We start from the raw sequence: 21449 nt of genomic DNA, 5'->3' as shown, positions 1-21449 counted from the left end.
GGCGACGGGGTTGGAAAGAGTCGAGAGGTGGAATGGCCGAATCCATCGATATCTCTTCTCTCCGTCTCGAAAAAATCCCACGTCTAACACCCCCGACCTGTATTCACATCGCAGGTGCAGATTTCGTTTATTTCGCGCCACCGATGAGGACCGCTCTATTTACTAGCAGCTGCAAATCTGTGGAAGGAGTCGTTATCCTTCTCTTACCGATGTGATTCGCTCTGTCGCCGGTGCTCAGTCTACCTTGACGCCGTGTCGCTTGTGAGTCGTGTGGCCGGCGGAACGGATTCGTGCCCCACTATTTTTTTTTCTTCCTTTCTTAGAGTCGAGAGGGCCAGGAACTGCTCTCTTGACAGTCCCGTGGCTCTCGCAATGGATTGCGGGACCGTTGCACAATGCGCCGGGGTAACACCGGGCCCTTTGTGCATTGCCGGCGTATACGCGTGCTCTGTCTGCCTATCGTGATGCCGGCGTTCTTTTCTTTTTTCTCTCTCTTTCTCTTTCTCTCGCTTTTAAAGGAAAGAGACAGGAATAGACGGAAAAATCTATTCGCTCTTAATTCGCTTCTCAACGAATGTACAATGGGTGTACGTTTTCCAGCTCACCAGCGAGGAACGCATTGGTTTACGAAAAAATTTTCTTCATACTCGGGAAATTTCGCTTTCATTCGTCTCTGTTTCCGTCGTTCGTTTTTGCGCCTATCGAAATGGCCGCTCGCATCTGTTCTGGCCTATCCATGAACATCAATCAAGAAGATCGATGTCTTTATGTGATAATTTGTCTTTGGTTTCAACATAAGTTTAGGAATAAGCCTCCCATCGATTATGACTATATTGATGACAGATTCGCATCGGACATTGATCGTAAAACCCATCTTTTTTATTTACCGATTCTACATATTCATACAAATGTGTGAACGAGTTTTTCTAAAATACGATAGATGATTTTATGATATTTGAGATTAGATTTATAACCTCAAAGGACACATAAAATTTAATAGTTTCTTATTTAATCCTCAAATAGGTGATCATAAATCGTAAACAGCAAAGAACCGATATTTTTTTACTTACTAATTATCATATTGAAATTTTCAATATACTTTAGAATTATTTTACTAAATACCATGCATCTGTACATAAATATTTTGCTGTGTCACATACATTTAATTCACTTTGTGGCATATTCATTGTCATTGGTCATTGTCATTGTCATTGGCCTTTCATGGGTCAAAAGTGACTCGATATCGACTAGGTGAGGATTATCTTAAAATTACATAGACATTAATTTTATGCTAACGGAAATTGCTTGCAACCTTCGAGACCTGCCTCAATCTCGTTTTCCCATGCGGCAATACAACCCGTTGTGATTTGTCGAATGACTGCGGGTGGTCGATACTCGGCGGTGGCAAGCGTATAATTTTGATAATGGATATAAAAGAATTACAGCCACGGTATTAAGAAGCCTCTCTCACGTGGAATTTAATTCCTCGAAAGAGTTACACCGGCCATGAAATCTCGTGAAATTCATGGTTCTAGATTCTCGGGAGCCATATGAAAATTGAGCGAGACCTATCTCGTTCCATGAACCGGAATCCCCCGGTCTCTCCTCTCGCGGAGTTCCGGCAAACTGACGTTTCCCAGAAGTAATACTCAAACTCGGACGATATTGGCGAGATTGCGGCGAGCAAGTTGCTCAACCGGCAGCAGACCCGTGTATTGCGCCTTGCGAAACAATGGGAGTCCTTGAATGTGTTGCGAAGAACTTCCGGCAAGTCCGGGGAGTTCGTCGAGAACGAGAATATCGGGGAAAAGCACCGTATCAGCGCGAAGGTGTGTCGCGATCGAATTAAGATGCGGAGAGAAGTTTATTGGACTGTCCCACATTTCTCGCTATATCGAGAATCGAAAGTGCACGAAAACGAAAGAGCAATGAAAACGGGGCATTGGATATTCGATATATATTTCTAGAATAGATTGTTCGAATGCCGGCATCATCAATCACGCAGGTATCGTTATATTCGCTCTACATGAGTAATTCATATTTTTCATTTGCTCAATTCAGCGTACGATTAATTACTGTAATGAGGCAATTAATTGATTTAATGATTCCCATGTAGAAATAAAACGCTTCAGATGCGCCAGGACAGCATTGCCGTCCGCCCGTCGATGAAAGCGGTGGGTATTAATATGGGATGATACGAAAATTAATGGTCCGCGCGCATCGGCAGTCGATTATCCGATTTTTCGCTGGAAATCGATTAATCTGGAAACCTCCTGAAAGCATAAGACATAATTACTTATCTTAATCCGCGTAAGTGAAGGTTTTACTTCGGAGTAGACGATGTTTCTTCTTAATGACCAGGGACGAACGATAATCGAGTCAGCCGGTCGACTTAACGTCAATCAATCCAGGCCGCATCGCTTCCTCGGGACGCTTTTATTTTGTCTCTCCCGCCTGACTATAAATCAGTGCGTTTTTACGGATGCGCTTTTTTCGCTGGAGATCCAACGCGCATAGGCCTGATTAAACGGGTTATTAATTACTCCCTGCCGACGACGTGGATGAATGCGGTATGCCCGATAAATTGGGGGAACGTCTTTTTTCTCCAACATTTTCTTTTCCTAGCTACGATATACATATATACATATTTCTGTCTTGAGGTAGCAAGAACGGTTACGAAGCAAACTATACAATAATATTTTTGATAACTGCTCCAAAATTAATTAATGAGCTTTCGGTTTTACATCTTACATCATCGTGAATAATACGATATATCATCGACATATAACACCAGAGAATACCAAGAATATTATATGTCTATGACGTCAGGATGCTATCCATTATTCAACAAAGGTTTGACGGCTGTAGGAAAACGGAATCACTCATAAATAGAGTCATCATCTCGTCGCCCGTGCTCGTAACAACGTCACTAGGGTCATAATGGTACGAATACATTAATCCAAATCAAATGTCGCGTCACGAGTTACTTACGAGAGGACCGGCTTGCTCTTTGTACTTATTTCAAAGCCATAACTTATCTCGGTCGCGCGCTTATTACCGTCCAATCGAGAGTAAACACTGTGAACGTTTAATTGACTTTTCGAGCCGTCTCTCCTCCGTTTCTTTTTTCTCTCTTTTCTGCCGATTGCGCAACTTATAACTTCTTCTGGACCACCGCGGAGCGCCTGTAAAAGTTGCCGCGATAATGGATTCTTTTATATAGGGTATATCCTCCCGCTCTTGGGTATATATCCACTTGGATAGCCGGATTCAGTGAAACTCTTTTAAAGTATTTAGACGGATCTACGAACACTCGAGCGGCATCCGCCGCGGTATCCTCCGCGAGGCAGTTGCATTATCTCGAGAGCAATTAGCCAAGAATATCGCTCTCGAGAATGCAGGCCGCGTCTTATCAGCCTTTGGAATAAACATCATCGCCAGCTATCCATTATCATGGGAGAAGAAAACGCTTGTCGTTATACCGGTGACGCTGGGAGCTGAATTGTGTGGAACAATCCTCTTGGAGCAAGTCCTCTCTTAATCACTTATTTCAAAGCTACTGAAATCTTTGTTTATCTTTGTTTATTTGCAAACAGGTGTCTCGAGAATGCTGCTAGTCGCTTAACTCTGTGCTTTAATTACATCATTGCTGTATGCATATAGGAGGATTGAAAGGTATGAAAATATTCATGCAGCAACGACACCGATGAAACTTTAACAACATGCGCATACACATAAGATAATATGTGTAATGGAAAGGAGAATAAGATAAGATTTAATTTTTTCTAATTTCTGTGATAATATAAAGATAATTTATTTTTTCAAAATTTTTTTATTAAATCTTGCTTATAAATTGAAAAATTGATAAATACATATATACAACTTTTTGAAAATATAATTTTGGAAAAACTTATGTATTTCTCAAAAATTTATATTTCTCAAAATCAAATCATTACAACAAATTATGTCAAAATTTTTAACAAATTGGACATCAAATCAGTATTTGTCATTAACTTAAAAAAATTAATACGTTATCACCGTATTCTCCTTCTCCTATTACCAGATTCGACGAAGGATAATTTAATTCGAGCAATACATTATGAATGCTTCATGACGGTGTAGTTTCTGCACTGTGTAAATAATTACCGCAGTTAATTTCGAGATATTGCATTTCGATAACGATCGTATGCACAGACGTACGCTCTGTTCCCTTTTGCACGCGCATGCAAAGGGATGTGTAGCGACTGCACACCGCGAAGTGACGTTGCAGTTGGGTCACGGCATTTCCATATCGATCGACATGCGACCGGAGAGGAAACGATTTCTTACAGGGAGATCTCCGTAAAGACTTTCGATCGATACGCGGAGATATTGATCTCTGACGATTTCAAGTACGTGGATTACTGCGCAAGTTACCTGCGGATAGGGCGGGTATAACTGGTAAATGCTTGATAAAACATTTTTCCGTGTGGCTTCATGGAAATCGGAGTATTTGCCGGGCGTTTGCGATGTGTCGTCCGGGAACCGGTTAATGGCAGCGGTAAGACCGAGCTAGTTAACGTTAGAATGCAAGTGTCATCCGTTTGAGCGGTCTCGCGTAATATATCGGGTCGCGCTGCTGTTTTAATGGCGGGTAGCGCGTTTCCTGTAATATGCGAGATAATAACGTAAGATATGTCACTTCAAATTAAACACGATTACGCGGTACCGAGGCGCATAATGTGCGCGCTCGCGCGCCGCTCGTTCACGCACGCGGTACGCGACACGCGCGTGCGCGTGTGCGTGTGCGTGCGCGCCGATGTTAACAATCGTGTGTGCTAGGCGGAATTCCAAGCTGATAAATTATTTCGCCGAGTGCGCGAGAGTCAACATTTCAAGATGCGATCGCACGGCGCAACGCACGGACGAACGAGAGACCGCGCGTTCTTCGTATTTCTTTTTTTTGTCGCCACGTGTATGGCGTCGCGAATATGCGCGAGTCTTTTTTTTTCTTTATTTCTCTTTTCTTTCTGCGTCACAGTACGGCACACGGCACGCGCGCTAGAATGTCGCAAGGTGGACGTAACGTCCCGTTTGGTTGCTTTTATTTATTATTCCGAGCGAGCACGTCGAGTCAATTAACTCGTCCGAGGAAAAACGAGCTCTCGTTTCCTCGGCCGTTTTACCTCCGGCTTATGCACTCGCTACCGGCGGCACAAATTGCGCGCAAAAGTCGATATGTATCCGCGACCCGTGCGCGAATAAATAATGGAGTTAACGAGCGCCGAGTGTGTCGCACACGGCCGACTTTCTTTCCGCTATTCGATCGCGCGCGCGTTCACCGGCTTGCTCGACGCAGCCTGGAATCCACGCCGGGAAACGTGAGCGAACTGAGAGAAAGGATCGACCGATCGACCGATCGATCACCGATCTCAATGCGCCCGACAGATCGCCGACGGCGGATTGATCGGGGTGATAAATGGAAAAGCGCGGATTTAATCCGCGCAAATCTTTCATTTGTTATTTAACGCGTGGTGAGAAAGGGTGAGAGAGATCAGCCTTTTTGCTCTCAAGTTGCGAAACGACAACGTAACGATACCGGGAACTTGATATGCATACAGTATCTCCGCAAAAACTTAATAGCGCGCAATAAAATCGGGATAATCGAATATCATCACGTCGCGGAGGAGAGCCTTCAAACGAGACCTCGTTATATAAACGCGACAGTGAAACGTGCATCGGGGCGGAGTATCCCTCCCGAGGGTACAAAAAAGTCACGGCTTCGGGCGGCCGTGCAGACGTGCGAGATGTATGTACAACGAAGGCGGGTTCGCGCGCGCCACGCTCGACGAAGATACGCTGGAATTTTAATATTTCTCGGCGGCGAGAAAGGGCCGAGTGTAATCCCCTTGACAAACGGGTGCCTCCTCCGTGATGCCTCTTGACAAACAGAGGCCATCGGTTTCGCGCGGAACCACGTAGACAAGGACGGACGATGTTGAGGAAAAAAAAAAAGGAGCGAGTATCGTGGAGCTCGAACGAATCGTCTCGCTATGCCATGTACGACGGAACGAAGGCGAGAAGTACATATTCCTCTCTCTCGAGAGAGAGGGAGAGAGAGAGAGAGAGAGAGAGAGAGAGAGAGAGAGAGAGAAAGAGAGACGGAATGACGGAGTCGTTGGATCGTCTCCAAGAAGTTTTGCTGCTGTGCTTTGTCGTCAAAACAAATTGCTGGGGTTCGTTGCACAGAACGGACGTCGCTTTCGTTCCCTCGTTTTCGCCATAATTGCGGTGACCGGCTCGCACCGGGGTGCGACCGACCGGTCCGACTGCTCCTTTTCGCCGTTGTCGCGATCGCGGAAAAATATGGGGACGATTCGACCGGTGGCGGCATTGGCTGGCCTCATTCGTCGGTACGAAATGTGGAGGACGCGGTGGAACGACGTCGTTCGCCGCGCCGCAAACCGCGTATCCGCGAGGAGAGAGTTCCTCATATCACGCGGGCATTATGGTCCCCGACTTTGAGCCGCGTTCGTAGCGCTCCATTAATATGGGTCGCCGGACGACGACGCCGACGACGACGACGACGACGACGACGACGACGACGACTACGTTCCAAGATTCCGACTCGCGCCGATTGCTATTTTCAACTCGCCGCGGCGCGCGCAAGTTGGCTGTATCCACTCGGGAGAAAAATTGGGCGTTTTCGTCTAGTTGACGAGCGGCTGCGGCCCATAAACGGCGCATATTTAGTACGAAATGCGCCGACGAGTTCTCCTTTTAGACAGTTAATTTATTAATTCCAGATGTGCACGAAATACCGTGGGAGATTTTCATTCATTGCAACTTCGTCTTGATACTTTTTCACCTATCTATTTATCTAAATAATTATCGTGCATAATTTTTGTATAATTTTCGTATAATTTTTGCGCTATAACTTATGTCAGAACAAATTTTAATTTTTGTTTAATTTGCGCGAAAGCGATAAATATTTTGTGATAAGAGAGCATTATTTGTATCGCAGTAAATACTGGAGAAACAGCTGATGAAAGTGGTATGCAGTTGAGAAATAAACTCTTGCGGAAGGAGTAAATCTTTGTACACGAAATAAATCTTTGAACTCTGAATTATACATAGGTACAATTATACAAGGTACGCGCGCTCTTGTGAGATTATTAATCGATACCACGACTGATTACGCGCGGATTGTTTTTTTTTTTCTATCAAAGGTAGCTTTCTGAAGATTAATATCTACATAATGTAATTCTAGCGTGTCGTAATAAATACGTTACTGCCGAGGTGCAGAGGTCAGCGCGAAAGGTTTGGTCGACGACGACCGTGAAACACGACGCTGCGCTGAGGAAGGGCATGGAATGATAAGGGACCCGGGAAAAATATACAAAAAAGAGCTGGCAAGATAGCGCGCGACAGGCGGGAGCGATAAAGGGGAAGGGGTGAAGGGAAAGACTTAGGTGAAAAGAACCGTGGCGGACAATTAATTTCGAAGCGTCGCGACGAGGAAACGAGCCGAGGCGCGCTACGGCGAGGATCTGCATGCAAGAACAATTAGCTACACCTCCTCGTGGCTCACCTCCGCGATAAATCAGCGAACCGCATTACCGCAACGGCCAGCGCACACAATGCCTGTAATTCTCGCCCACTCTGGGAGTAAGGCGAGACGTAAGGAGAAAGAGACGAGAACGAGGAGGAGGAGGATGAGGATGAGGACGAGGAGAAGATGTGCTCCCCCTCGGTCCCGCAGTCTCCGATCATCATCCACGAAGACACAGCCGAGAACGAGGTAACGAGAATGTACACTTTGCCCGCTCGAGATTCGTCAACGCCTCCTACTCTTCGTCGGCGACAAGAGATTAATGAGGACCTCGCGGGATCCTTCGGTCATTGCGCCGAGACACTTCACGAGGACTCGGGGAGCGGGGTAAACGTGAAACGAAAGGTCTAATAAAAAAAATCTTCGTCCCGGTATGAAAGGACATTTGTGGTGGACCGGAATGATGTGGTTTCACAGGTTTCTCGTTCTTTATTGCGGCGCGATGTAACGAGCGTTAATCTTTTCCGAGCACTCCCGAGGAGCATGACATTGCTATAATTTTCCGGTGAAATTATAGTCCTGATGGACGTTTATGGTCTTCGGCAATAGCAAAGTCGAAGTATCTAAAATGCGCTTACGAGTTTTATTTTACGAGTTTGTTTACGATGACAAATCCAAAAGGACTTTTTTTTCCATCGTCTACAGCGTGATAGCGCTTCACTCGAATTCGATCGCTGATTTTTCGGATCAAACACGACGGACACTCAACGGAAAGTAACTAAATCATCCCGAGGCGAGGTCCTCGTGTTCGGTTGTCATATTTTTTTTCCCAACCAGAGAATGTTTGTCGACGTATAAATCAGAGACGAGCGTGCATTAACGAGGAGACAGTGGGTCTCCATTATTCGATCGTTATCCACACGTCCACTTTCCTCATAGCTCGAAATATGCGACTCCGGCTTAATGGTTCCGACGTCTCGATCGCGCGCGCGAGAGAGAGGAACAATAAAATCCGGTGCTTATAAACACTATATATATATATATATATTCAGACGATTCGAGCAAGAGGTGATAAAAGGTCTATCTCGTTGGGAGACAGAGGCTCGTCGGAAAACTAACGACTTATCGGCAAAGATGGAGAAAGGAAGCACCAGTTATCGGCATATCGGTACATCGAGCATCCGCACTTACGGCCGATCGAGCGGAAACCTTTACTGCCCCTCTCCCCCCCCCCCTCCCTCTCTCCCCTCGCTCCACTCTTCCCCTCATCCTTTACCTTCGTAAATCGTCGCGGCGCTTACCGATTTTATTTACCGCCGCGCGGAGGATCCCTTCAGGGGATGGTCGGGATAGGGCACACCGGCGGAATAGGTGCACACCAGCATGCGGCGCGGGATTTATCGTCGCGCGGATATTATATATCCGCGCGAGTGCGCGCGCGGGAGAATCAGGGCGGAACAATGGGCCGGAATAATGGGCGCGAGCAGAACAAAATCGCCGCGTGCTACTCTCTCCCCCTCTGTCTCTTTCTTTTTTCTTTTTTTTTTTATCTCGGGCTTCCCCTTCCTTTCGCGAAAAGCGCGAGATTTTCGATGACGGTGATGAGAGACCCGGGACCGGCGTCAGCGTCGAGCGTTTTACGGCAAAAAGTTTAATGACGACCGCGGCGATTGTACTTCGAACGCTCGCAATTTCATGCTCAAGCGATTTGGCGCGAGGTGAGAAGAGAGTCCGAAGTGCCCGATAATGTATCGTTAAGTGGTCAATGCTGGCCATGGACGGCGTCGGGATATGTGTTAATGTAGCGTCGGGATATGTCTGGTTTTCGCGGTAAGCACCACCGCAATTTTTTTTGCAATTCCGTTTATTGCATTAATGTCATTACGGCATCATTTGTAATTGGTTCCCTGTGAATTTCACGCTTCGGCGGTATATTAAGCATTTAATTGCGTTTGCGGAAGGCTAAATGTATTTTCGCTGAGAACTATCAGCTACAAATGCATTGGCAAGATTAGTTCCTGTTATATCCTCGATTAATACAGTATATTAGATAAGAAGATCTTTTGCAATTTATGGCTTAATTAAAAAAAAAATTGTAATGCAAGTAGGAGATTAAAGTAATTTGTTGCTCGATAACTTGATTGTTATCGAAGAATTACGCTAATTATACGCAAAATTACGTTATCCTACGATTATCTTATAATTATATTATATGTACAGAACGATAGTAAATTAATTTATCTTGTTTCACAGATAGATATCTTGTGCTAACTGAAGTTGTAACACAAGTGACAAAGGGAAACTTGCCGAGTAAGCAACAGTACAGTAATACTGGAAGCCAGAGAACACTAATATCGATGCTCCTAGCAAGTGATCCGTATTATCGCGATCGATCAATGTTTCATAAATGTATCGCAGTGGAGGGTCAGACGCGGACAATGAGCGGTTTTCGACGATAGCGAGATCCCATCAGCGATCCATCAAAGAGATAAAGGGCCTATCGATTTGCCCCGAGGCAGAGAACGGGTTAAGTCTTATCCGCAGTAAGAAGCGCCGGACTAGATTCACTTGATCAATCATTCCGACAGTTGAAGGATGGATCGACTCGTCGATGTTTACGAGGAATATCTGCTTTAAATTCTTCTCATTACTGCAGCCGCGCTCCTGGTCTCGCGAGGACGGCGGAGGAGGACGTGCCTCTCCTCCCAGGAAGTAATTTCTTCGGGCTGGCCGTTTTCGAGGGCGGCCGTGAGGGTTGCAATTTTTGCTAGTCACCGACGAGTGAAAAAGCAGTACTTCACGAGAGAGAACGCGGCGAATATATGTGAAATGAGAGCGACAGACCGCGGGGGCGGTCAGACGCATTAAAACTCGTCCTGGCGATGGTGCGAGATGTTCCTCTTCTCGCAACAGACCCGAGAGGCAACAATTGGAGCGTAATTATGAGCCGAGGCCTCGACGGCTGACTCATATTCAGCGGTCGCAGTCCGTGGTCTCCGCTCCTTTTCTCGCGTTTCTCTTTTCTCTGTCGTAGCACGATTCCACGAACATTAGAAAAAGTATATATCGCTCTGGGCGCTTATCCGTGCGAGTTTGTGGTTTCTGACCACATGTTGAGCTAGTGAGGTACTTAGGCGTCCATAGGCCTGAAGCCTGAGGCATGCTTGTGTAGTCTAGACCTGCTTGGAAGTTTTAGTAATGACTCAAAACGGTATAAAAAACGGCTTCGTTATATAGTGAGATTATAAATAGATTGAAACTTATCATTATATATATAAATTTTAAAGACTTCCTCCGTAAAGAATTAAACGAATTAGACGCTTTTAAATTAACAGCATTAATGTTATCGGTAATATAAGAATTTTTGTGCGATAAAGATAGGATAAACGATAAAGTTTCAGGGAAACTATATTTGAATATATATTATGTTTGAAAAAAGACGATAACATTTATTCTATGGAATGTGTAGCCACCAAACTATCTGCACCTCGTATTTGTTATCAGCTACGACACAGGAAAAGATATAAAGGAGGACTATATGCGGGCGATGGGGAAACTTATGACTTCGAATAATTTTTCGTCGTAGAGGAAACTGGATAACCCGGCTTCTTCTTCAGGATGATCGTAAAACTGCCGGACTTTGTACGTCCCTGGGCAGAGATATGCCAACGTCTCCCCAACGGAGGCTACGGAGCGTAACGCAGCCATTCATCCCACACCTCGTCGCCGGTGTCCGGGTTCCGGAGCAGGCCGGCGACCTGGCTGCGGCAGCGCACGCGCCAGGAAGTGACGGCCGCGGTGGCGAATAGAAACATTGTACAGCGTGTCCGAGAAATCCGTGCTACTTTCTTCCGCACGGAAAGTATAAATAATAAAAACTGAAAGAAGAAAAATGACATTTATTACGAAAAATTCAATAGTGTTTGAGAGTTGAAACGAAAGAATTGGAACGATTGGAAGTTTAAAAGTTTGATTAAATTCGAAAAGTGCAGATAACATCTCTGATTTTAATAAATGTTATTTCGAGAAATTTGTGATTTGTTCAATGCCAATGACTTGAATGAATTTAACATTTAACATATTTGGCAACTACAAGAAAGATTATAGCGAACCAATTTTTTTTTTTCCAGAGAGGAGTTGACCCTAAATTTGTACAAAATGCGTAATTTTCGGGGCATCCTATGGGACGAGTGCGCACACCATGTGTATTTTCTCGCATGGCGCTCGCGCTCGAAGGCGCCGGCGATAACTGTCCGCGGGGCTTATCGCACTTCCTCGATCCGTGTAAACGTACCTCGCGAAATATCTACCGCCGTGGCAACGTGGGCCCCACGTTCGCGGCACGCACGAGATCGTCGAACTTCGTGCCGATTGTAAATCACGCGGCGAACGATCAATATCCAGCTGTGGGTAGATCGATTCGGTCTTGATAAAAGATCGATCGTACGCGGAACTATAATAATAAGTGAGCACGGCACGAGGGTGGATGCGAGATGAGGCTACGTGTGGGCAGGCCGTGCCACGTGCGAGAAAAATTGCGGTCGAACGTAATCGAGATACGTGCGCTCGTATACGATGTGCTCTTTAATAGAAAAGTGCGATGCGGTAATAATAGGATTGCTATCGCGCTGGCGCGCGTCTTGCGCAAAATGAAACTCCATCCGCCCGCTCTTTGCGCCTTCGTAGAAAGTGTGCATGACATAGGTGTAGATAAATAATTATATATTGTGTACGGTGTGCGCGTCACACCGTTTCGCTTTACGTGCCGTCTCTCTCGTCGCGACAAGAAGAATGTGTATTCTCTGAAAAAGGCAACCGATGGTCTAAGGAGGAAACTGTAGATGGAAAGAAGGAAGATTTATGCAATATATTATTCGCGGAACGCATTATTGCGTTTGCCGCGCGAGATCGAATCCTGTGTCCAATTATATCTCGAGGAACAAGTATTTCGATTATTTCGCGGACATAGGCGCACGGTATTATATTGAGAGAGGCGCTTCTTTAACGAAGACGTATATTCCCGTTCAATCTTAATGCCGCGAGCGTTAGGCCAGATTCTCACTCGATACAGGAAGTAACTAAATCAAAAGCGGAGAATCTCGGACGATATAATTTACTACCGCCGGCTGCCGTTTTTTTCCTTCGGTTTCTTCGGTGAGCCCTCCGAACAATTAGACCCTTTATGAGAGACGCGAAGGGCACTGGGACGCCGCAAAGAAGGCGCGCCTCTGTCACATCCCGTGCCATCGGCGAGAGACGAATGGAGAGAAAGTTGTTTAAAGTGACGCTCGCCACGTGTTCCGTACGAAAGTACCGTGGGTAAGACGCACAGAGTGACGGAGTGAAGCTGCGGAGTGAAGCTGCGGAGATTGAAGCCACGCACCGTCTAAGGAGAAGAGAAGAAACGACGACGCGCCTAACGCTAGTCATAAAAATCTTTTTTTTTTTTTTTTTTTTTTTCGGAAAATCCATTAGAAACAACGCTCCGTGTGTCGCGACGTCATTAATAATAAGCAGCTATCCGCAGGAAGTCCATTATATTCCGAGATTTAAGCGCAGTTTTAACTCTGCCGCCTTAGGTATTTATGATTTGTTATTTGTTGTCGCGCCCGAGACCAGCGCGCGGTCCATTACGTATCTCTTCGGTTCGGGCCGAAATAGGACGGAAGATTTGTAGTGCGTAAATCACAGACGCGATGGGACGCGTACAGTCGGCTCTATCCATTTATCGATACGTTTCCGCCCGTCCGTATTAATTTACATCGAAATTTCATTTTGATATTTTCTAAGCGCTCGCTAACAGCGAGCCGAGCCTGAGTCGTTTCAAAGAACCACTGTGTATCTTGGGACAGGTATACGAGATATATTTGCACGATACTGGGGAATGTACCAAGAGAGAAAGAGAGAGAGGGAGTGTACCCTGAAAATCCGTCTTCGCAAACGTAGACGAAGGTCTCTGCCTTCTCTCTTTGCCATTCCTCCTCCGCGTCCACGTCCTCGAAGCCATCTATATCCGACCTTTAACACCGCTCAAGTTTCAGGAAAAACATACGCTCGGCTTGCGTTTCCACGACGATGGTTTTAGCAGGACGGGGGTACGAATGAGCGGCAAAAGAGACGACAGCACGACAGCCACGGTACGGGCCAGGGTTGGAAGAGAGGAGAACCGGTGGATACGATTCGCCACCGCGAGCAGCGGGGTCTCCCCGATTAATGGACTACGCGTGTCGGACACTTGTAGTGAACGCGTGTAGACACGTCGCGGGTACACACCACCGTCCGACCGACGGACAAACGCTATAAATTGGTAACCAGTTCGTGGAGACCGGTCGGCGTCGCGTCGCGGCGTCGTCCCGGGCAGCGGTGGAAACTTGGTTATTCGCGTACGTCGTCTCGGCGCATCGTCTCGGCCGACAATTTCTCCCGCGTGCGCGGCGCGCCAGGTGCGCGCTCCCGTTATTATCGTGTGGAGATAGCTAGGGTGCATAAGCGATTAGAAGACAACGGGACCGTGTTTGCGACCGCCGCGCTCGTCGTCGCGGCCAGACGCGACGCGTTCCTGCGAAAATATCATATTACGTTTCGATAATATGTGCTCGGGGAAGGAAAGAAGGCCCGTTATATCAACTCCCTTCGATCGTTCGATCGATCGATCCTTGTCGCACGCTCCGCAAAAGCGCCGCAATTTATTTCCTTTATGTCGCCGCCCGACGCGAAAGGATGTGTGTAGGTATTTGATTGTACGCTGTGGAAACGGCTATTGCGCGGAAAATTGCACATTTTCTTTATATTGCGTAGTCAGTTGTTTGTAACTTTTATTACAACTATGCCAATAATATTGTATGTGTTATTAGTTTATCTACACTCAATCCTCCGATAATAGGAAAGAAATAAGGAAAGAATTAACTTTGAACAACTTTTGAACTCTCATTCCGGCAATAATAGTCAGGAACGAGATCGAGGAAACTTAAACAGAAAAAAATATTTTTACAACTAAATAAAATAAAATTTGAAACGCTTTCCCGGTTTGCTTTCTGATTTCTCGTAACACTGGCAAACTTTCGTAGTTAAGAGAAAAATAGAAAGAAAAATCAGGAAAGTTCCTTGAATATTCCAAATTGAGTTTCGATGTCGGCCAGACATTATTTTCCTCAGGATCAAGAACGATCGAAGTTTACGTAGAAAATTAGTCCCGCTTCGAAGTATGTTCCTAATGTTCCGATTGCGAAAGAAACGAAAGGAGTTAATCGACTATCAAATGGATTATAAATTTTGGCAGACGAACATGTTGCGCCGGCAGGATGAGGTAGAAGGATGCATCTGGCATCTCGCCGAGAAAAGCCTCCTGGCGAGAGGTAGTTTCCGTTGCCGGGTCGCGCAGGGGGAGCAATACTTTCTAATTATCAGCCGCCTTATCTGACGGAGGAGGGAAGCGATAGAAAAGACCGGCGTGGCTTCTCGCGCGACACCGCCGGGTATTTCCTCCGTGTAATTAAAAGTAACGACTCACGGTGGAACACTCCGCGCGCGTGATCCCTGAGAAACACGTCGTTGCCTCGTACACGAGGCTCCTCGTTCGCCGTTTGCCAGCCACTGATCCGGGTTGGCAGTCCCGGCTGGCTCCGACAACCCCCTCCTGCAAACTGGTTTCGGACATAATTGGACGCGACTCCGGCCTACGTTAAAGCCAACGACGATAAGTGTTCGTCGTTGGGCTTCGCCACCGCGAACGGGAAAGCCCGGTATCGCCGCTTAAATTTATTTTGCCGCCCATTTAGGCTGGGAACCTGGCCAATGTGCGGTAGGAACGTGTGATAACTTTGTACACTTAACGGCCCTATGCGCTGATCTCGGAATTTCGCTGATTCCATCGTCGTGCCTCGCACCGCGAGAATTCTGTCAATCCGGTAAGTCCGCATTCTTACTGCAAATTCCAAGGGTGAAACGCACGTATGAATGTAATTCATGTAAGATAAATATTCGTTGATTTCGCAACGTTTCGTACAGCATTAATATTATTACGATACTGCCGATTAGGAGGGTAATTTTACTTACATCACGTTTGAACATCCTACAAATGTAGGATTGTAATTGCGGTAAAAAAGCATGTTGCCGTTACGCACGCCTGGGAGTAGGCATAGTGTGTTTCCGCCCGATTACTCTGCTAATTGTTGGGGAGCCGGCTATGTTAGTGTTTACCTTAAAGCGGATAGATCCAATTACGGAGTACGCTCACCCTCTCTCTAGCTTCCGTCCGCCACGATTACGTTGTACGCTCTCACGATGGACGAGAGGCGTTCGGTATCTCGTGCCGCATCAATCTCCCGCCAGGTTTTTTTATACTTTTCGCTTAGCCATAGTTTTAGGAGGGATTTCTAGCAATTGGACTCAGCGGGAAGCCACGCGCAGCAACGGCGTCTCTCGTCTAGTTTCCATCGAAAGCTCTAACTCCGGAGTAACAAACCCACGCGAAACTTTCCCCTTCCCCGAGCACTACTCCGGCCGGCTGGTCGAGGGCGAAAAGGTCGAAGCCTGCCTCCGTGTTGCCCTTTCCTCCAATCCCGCATCCTCCACCTTCATCTCGCCCTTCTGGTGGGGTTAGCGCGGGAGCCGCGTAATGAGCTTCCCAGGCCGGTTGTAACGAGCAAAAACTTATCGTCACTCTCCCTTCTGATTTACTCGACCTGCCACGTCGTTAGTTGTACTGTCCCCCTTCCTCCTTACCGCGTCCGCCCCTAAAAAAGGGCCCGGTGCTCTCGCTGCATCACTACAAGCGTCATTTTTTCGAATAAACCGTAACTTCGCGGCTTGTTCCTCGAACAAGATTCTCAACTGGCAATTACAGCTCGCGTTGTGTCATAGATGTGTCAACTGTCTATGATTTACGTTAATATCATGTATATCTTGAAACGAGATCGTTATAATGGGTAGCTAGGCTAGATGATGACAAGCTCCTTTCAAATATGATGATAAGAAATGAGAGTTATTGGGCATTTTTTGTTAGGGAGAGAAAAAATGGCGGGAGACGAAAATATTGGTTTAAATCAATTAGATTTGAGAAACTGAACTACTTCTCTCTCTCTCTCTCTCTCTCTCTCTCTCTCTCTCTCTCTCTCTCCTATTTATGTAAAGATTTGAATTTATATTATTATTATTATTATTATTGAATGTTTTAAAAGTTTGAAGTAAAACATATAAATTTTTTAAGACTTTGTAAGGGACATAAAAAATGAAATTAAGATATAATTGAGTGCATCGTGTTACAGTTATCAGTTGGTCTATTTCCGCTGTCGATACCCTCATATATATTTGTCTCTATAATTTCTGAGAAGTCGTCGCTTTTTCTAAAGAAGCGACTTCGATGACGGAAATAGCTATCAATAAAAGACATCTTAAATCCATATACCTTTATATCTCGTGCAATAAGATAATTATATTGACATGTAAAATATTTTTATTAAAGAAAAAAAACCTAAATAACGAAAAAGTAATTTATTTGCTGATTATCGGATGATTACGTATTTTATTGTATGAAAGTGCCACTGAATAAAATTAATATCTTTAAATTTGACATTAAGAATTCTTATCACGTGAACACACAAATTTCTGTTAAAAAGAATTCATTAATCCTTTTTCTCGTAAATTTTTTCGCCGTTACACGACATGGGACGACTTTGAATAAAAGTGCGACCAATAAAGTATAGATTGTCGGCGAGATATATTGAGAGCTGACACTTGATAGATTGCTCGGCGATCAGTGTCGGATTAAATAAGATGAGAAAGCACATTCGTGTTATAATGGTAACGGTTTCGCAATCCTCCGTGGCGAATAGATCATGGCTGCTTCCTGGAAAAGTTAGGAATTTGATTAGACGCTCGCGTTAATCGATAGCCTTAATTATAACTGCCGATTGCATGCTGACGAAAGAAATCGATAACATGTCGGCATTCTGGCGGCACTCAGGCCATTGCCCGACTTGTCCTATGCTATAAATCGCGATTCGTGCGTTGTTTAAGCCGTTTATCTTAATGAGGGTTATTTGATCCCTCGTGTCGTCGGCGACGCAGGAACTCAATAAACGCAATAAAGCAAAAAGCTAATGGTCCTCGTTACTTCATTGTTAGGTGATAAAGATCGACGTTACGTCGATCTACGCTCTCGCTTTCGTTCGTCCGAATATATGTCTAATGTTGCATATGTCCTCTCGCCGATGTCGTTTCGTTACCCTAATTGCGGACATCGAGCGCATTCCGCCGCGTTCGATTCGTCATCGTCGTCAGAGTGCATTCCTATAAATTATCCCTGCCGCTCCCATTTCTCGGATCGCATATCGTCCTAAACGTGCGGAACAAGTACATTTCACGCGATAGCGTCTAAGCAATTTGAATGAAAGAACTTCAACCTTATCAGCTACCTGCACTCCATTAGGTCCGCGCCATTCATATTCGAGACTGGCATTTCTCATCAGCCTCCAGACGTTTGTGGATCGTTAACTTTTATGTCGTTGTTCTACTTTCTTCTGCATGGTCGGCCTACTTGCTACCGTAAAAGCATTATTGGTCGTGACTACGATATCTAATCGCCTCTTGCACGCTCTCGTATTCTATCTGACATTCGTGAAATTGTACTCTCCTCTACGAACAGCACCATTCTTGCCATCTGAGTAAAAACAAATGCGCTATGATAAAGTCTGATCTCTTGATACGCTCGTTTTAAATATTTAAGTCGATTTGATTTCGAAATTAACTATAATTATATTTTGATCAATACCTAATACATAATATAAAATAAAAAATTGCGCAACATGTGTTTTATACCGATATTTAATCATACAATTAATGTTATATAAACGTATTATTTTTTGTAGTAAGTATTTTTGGAATTGATTGAAGAAGAAAAATAAATTTTAATATTTATTAATAAATTAATATTAACATTCTTAATTTTTATACGTGAAAGTTTATTAAAGATTTTTCGGCACAAATTAAATGTTCACTCAGATGCGATTGCGTTGTCTTTCTATAAGATTACCCATAAGGACCATAACGATTATACAATTTTCACCGTATTAGAGCAAGTTTTAATACTCAAACGATCCAAATCTTCCGGTCTTGCGAGGGCCGCAAGTTCAGAACTAATTGACCATGGCAGAGAACTCATTAAAAGTGCATTCCGGAACTCGAGACGCCGGTGGTTCGTAACGAGCGTTGTAATTCGAGCTGGATCCTTCCGTAGCACGTAAACGGCAATCTTGTGCCCTTGTCTCAACAGCTGTGTTGATCCCTTTTGTTTTTTATTTATGAACCTAGTCGTGTTCCACTTTCGAATAGATCTTTATTGATAGAAATTGTATGGGGAATATCGACTGAAAACTGAATATCGATGTAAAAAAGAAAGACTGTAATAAATTTAACATTATTGAACACTGCTAAAATTTGACTATTATCACTTTGAAATCATGTTTAATGGCAAAGGTTACTTTTGATCGGGCTTATTTGATGAATTGTAGATGTAATCAATTATAGAATTTGTTACGAATATAATCAATTTATTGGAGTCCCGTGAAAGTTTTATTGGTGCAGCAAGATGTATTTCGTTATATATCAAGCGGCAGCTTCGCTGGAGAGGAAAAGAAAATAATCGGCTTATCCAAGCGACTTCGTTAGATTGACAAAAGTTCGTCCCTGGCCGAATTCCCATTCCGAATTTTTTCTCGATAGGATCACGACGAAGCTGACGATACGGAGATAAGAGAGATTGGAGAAAATATAGGAAATCTGAGAGAAGGGATTTTTGCGGGGGAGAAAGTTAGAGGAAAACGCCGATAGGCGTATCGAACACACAGCCGTCTCCGCGAAGACGATTTCTATGGGATCTCCGAGATATGTAATACTATCTCGGGTTATACAACTGGCGCATAGTTTTCGTGTCAACGTTCAGTCACGCAAACGCTTCGTTGTGAAAGGCGATATTAGATAATCAATTATCCGCAAAGGAAAAGGCGAGACGACGATTGATGAAATGGAAAGTTTCCATTATAATTCTATTTATCCATGTCTCTACTTACGTTAATTATTTATATTATATTTACTTTTACTAATATTCTTTAAGTAATTAATCTTTTTGATTTTACAAGGAATAGATGGAGTACAGTAGATTAAATAATATTCTCCGGATTTTATTGAAAGAATATTTTATTGAACGATATACGAAATTGAAATACGAATTTGATTTATAACATTGGATTTTTTTCGCCGATTGATAACTCTGCTTGAGTTAATTTAGATACAAACGTGGAAATAAATCGTACATCAGCGTGAAGTGCGAGAACATCAACTTGCAATATTGGAAATCACAGGTGCTCAGCTTTCTCTATCTATCTATCGGAAACTATTGTTTTCTCATAACCCGTTCATAACGGCTGGCGCCTCGTATGTTTCTTTAGGATCACACCAAGAAATTCCAAACGCTGCCGGCATCGAAGCGCTCGCGTTTCATTCGGACTCGACCTAAGACAACAAACAGACGGTTTCCTGTCGTGAAAAGCGTATAACGATTCCCCTCTACCGAGCAACTTCGCTGGACCATCGTGCAGTGATATAATCTTTAATGTCGCAATATATAATTATCACGCTAAATCAATAATAGTTAAATATATTAATTTAAACAAATATTTTATTCCTATTAATATAGCCAAAAAATTTTATTCTTTTTCTTTTCGCTTCGGTTTAGATAATGTATAGTATCATAAAGGTATCTTATCTAAAAAACTGAGATTAGATATTTACGTATCTCTGATCACATATGTTGAAATCTTGTCACTTCAATGATATATAACTTGTAACCTAAACTAAACTTCCTCGAAGTCTCCAAATTATCCTTTCTTATCACATTTTGGTCCCGACATCTCTGATATCCGAAATTTTTCATGCTTCAGAAGCGGAAGTTGTCTGTCCACGGTGACGATCGGAAGGAATTGACATCCGCGTCTTGAACAGGGGGATTAACTGCTCGCACATCGATCAACTTTGTGAACATCGTCTCGAGAGAGGGAGAGCCACTTCTCTATCTGCGTAAACAGCGGTTTGCCACGAGGATCACGTTTCCATGGTCGAGACCACACCCGGTAGCCTGTTAGTATTTGCACGCGGCGTTAGTTGCCCCTAGGCTGCATGTGGGGTACGCATGTGCGTGCCTGTCGCGTCCTATCCGGAGTTTCCCGACGTGATAACGTCCGAGATAACGCGACCGATGCACTCGGAATACTTAAGAGCAAGATCTTGACGTAGGTCTGTAGATAGCTAACTTTGATTCTGGCTTGAGCATCAGTTCCAGTTGTAATTCACGAAACATTAATGTAAATAGAATAAAGGAGATCCATATTTTATAATCTTGCACTTTATTGGGATGCAAAAATCATGCGCCATCTAAATTTAAGAGACATTTTAAAAGTACAATAATTTGAAGCTATAAAACGGTTTGACAAAAATTCTTTATTGCTTATATGATTGATTCTTGTATACATGGTATTTTTTTCTTTATCATGTTTGATTGGCTTATTGATTGCAATTTTAATAAATTCTTACAATGTAACCTGAGTTTTTCTTAATCAGAAAAAGTACCATCTATAAAGAAAATTCTCTATTAAGAGAATGGAGAAATCTGGAGAAACAGGTGCGCGTAGTTCATGCGAGATGGACAGGTTTGATTATATCGGTGTGAACTAGCAACCAGTAACAATCCTGTTGAGCCACTGTCACGAAGCAACGAAGAAGAAGTCACGTTGGAAAGACTTCCGACTAACTCTAGATAAAAACTATTTATATGTAAATTTCTGCTTACGGAATTTCAAGAAATTGTAATAACCGCATTATACATCAACGACCATGCTCAGTCTCTGTTGCGAACTTGGAAATT

At 44.1% G+C, this 21449-nt stretch overlaps 1 long non-coding RNA gene across 1 annotated transcript in view; it reads left to right on the top strand.

The window, feature by feature from the left end:
- Nucleotides 1-21125, top strand: part of LOC148936620 (uncharacterized) — a 164555-nt gene extending 143430 nt beyond the window's left edge. Inside the window, exon 3 of the long non-coding RNA XR_016139108.1 lies at nucleotides 20470-21125. This is a non-coding gene — a long non-coding RNA (uncharacterized LOC148936620). The remainder of the gene's footprint in view (nucleotides 1-20469) is intronic.
- The last annotated feature ends 324 nt before the right edge of the window (nucleotides 21126-21449 follow it).

This window comes from Pogonomyrmex barbatus, unplaced genomic scaffold, assembly GCF_055798465.1.
Source record: "Pogonomyrmex barbatus isolate J1 unplaced genomic scaffold, ASM5579846v1 scaffold2, whole genome shotgun sequence".
In the NCBI taxonomy this organism is placed as follows: domain Eukaryota; kingdom Metazoa; phylum Arthropoda; class Insecta; order Hymenoptera; family Formicidae; genus Pogonomyrmex; species Pogonomyrmex barbatus.
The sequence above is the reverse complement of the archived record's forward strand: the minus strand, read 5'-3'. Positions and strand labels throughout refer to the sequence as shown.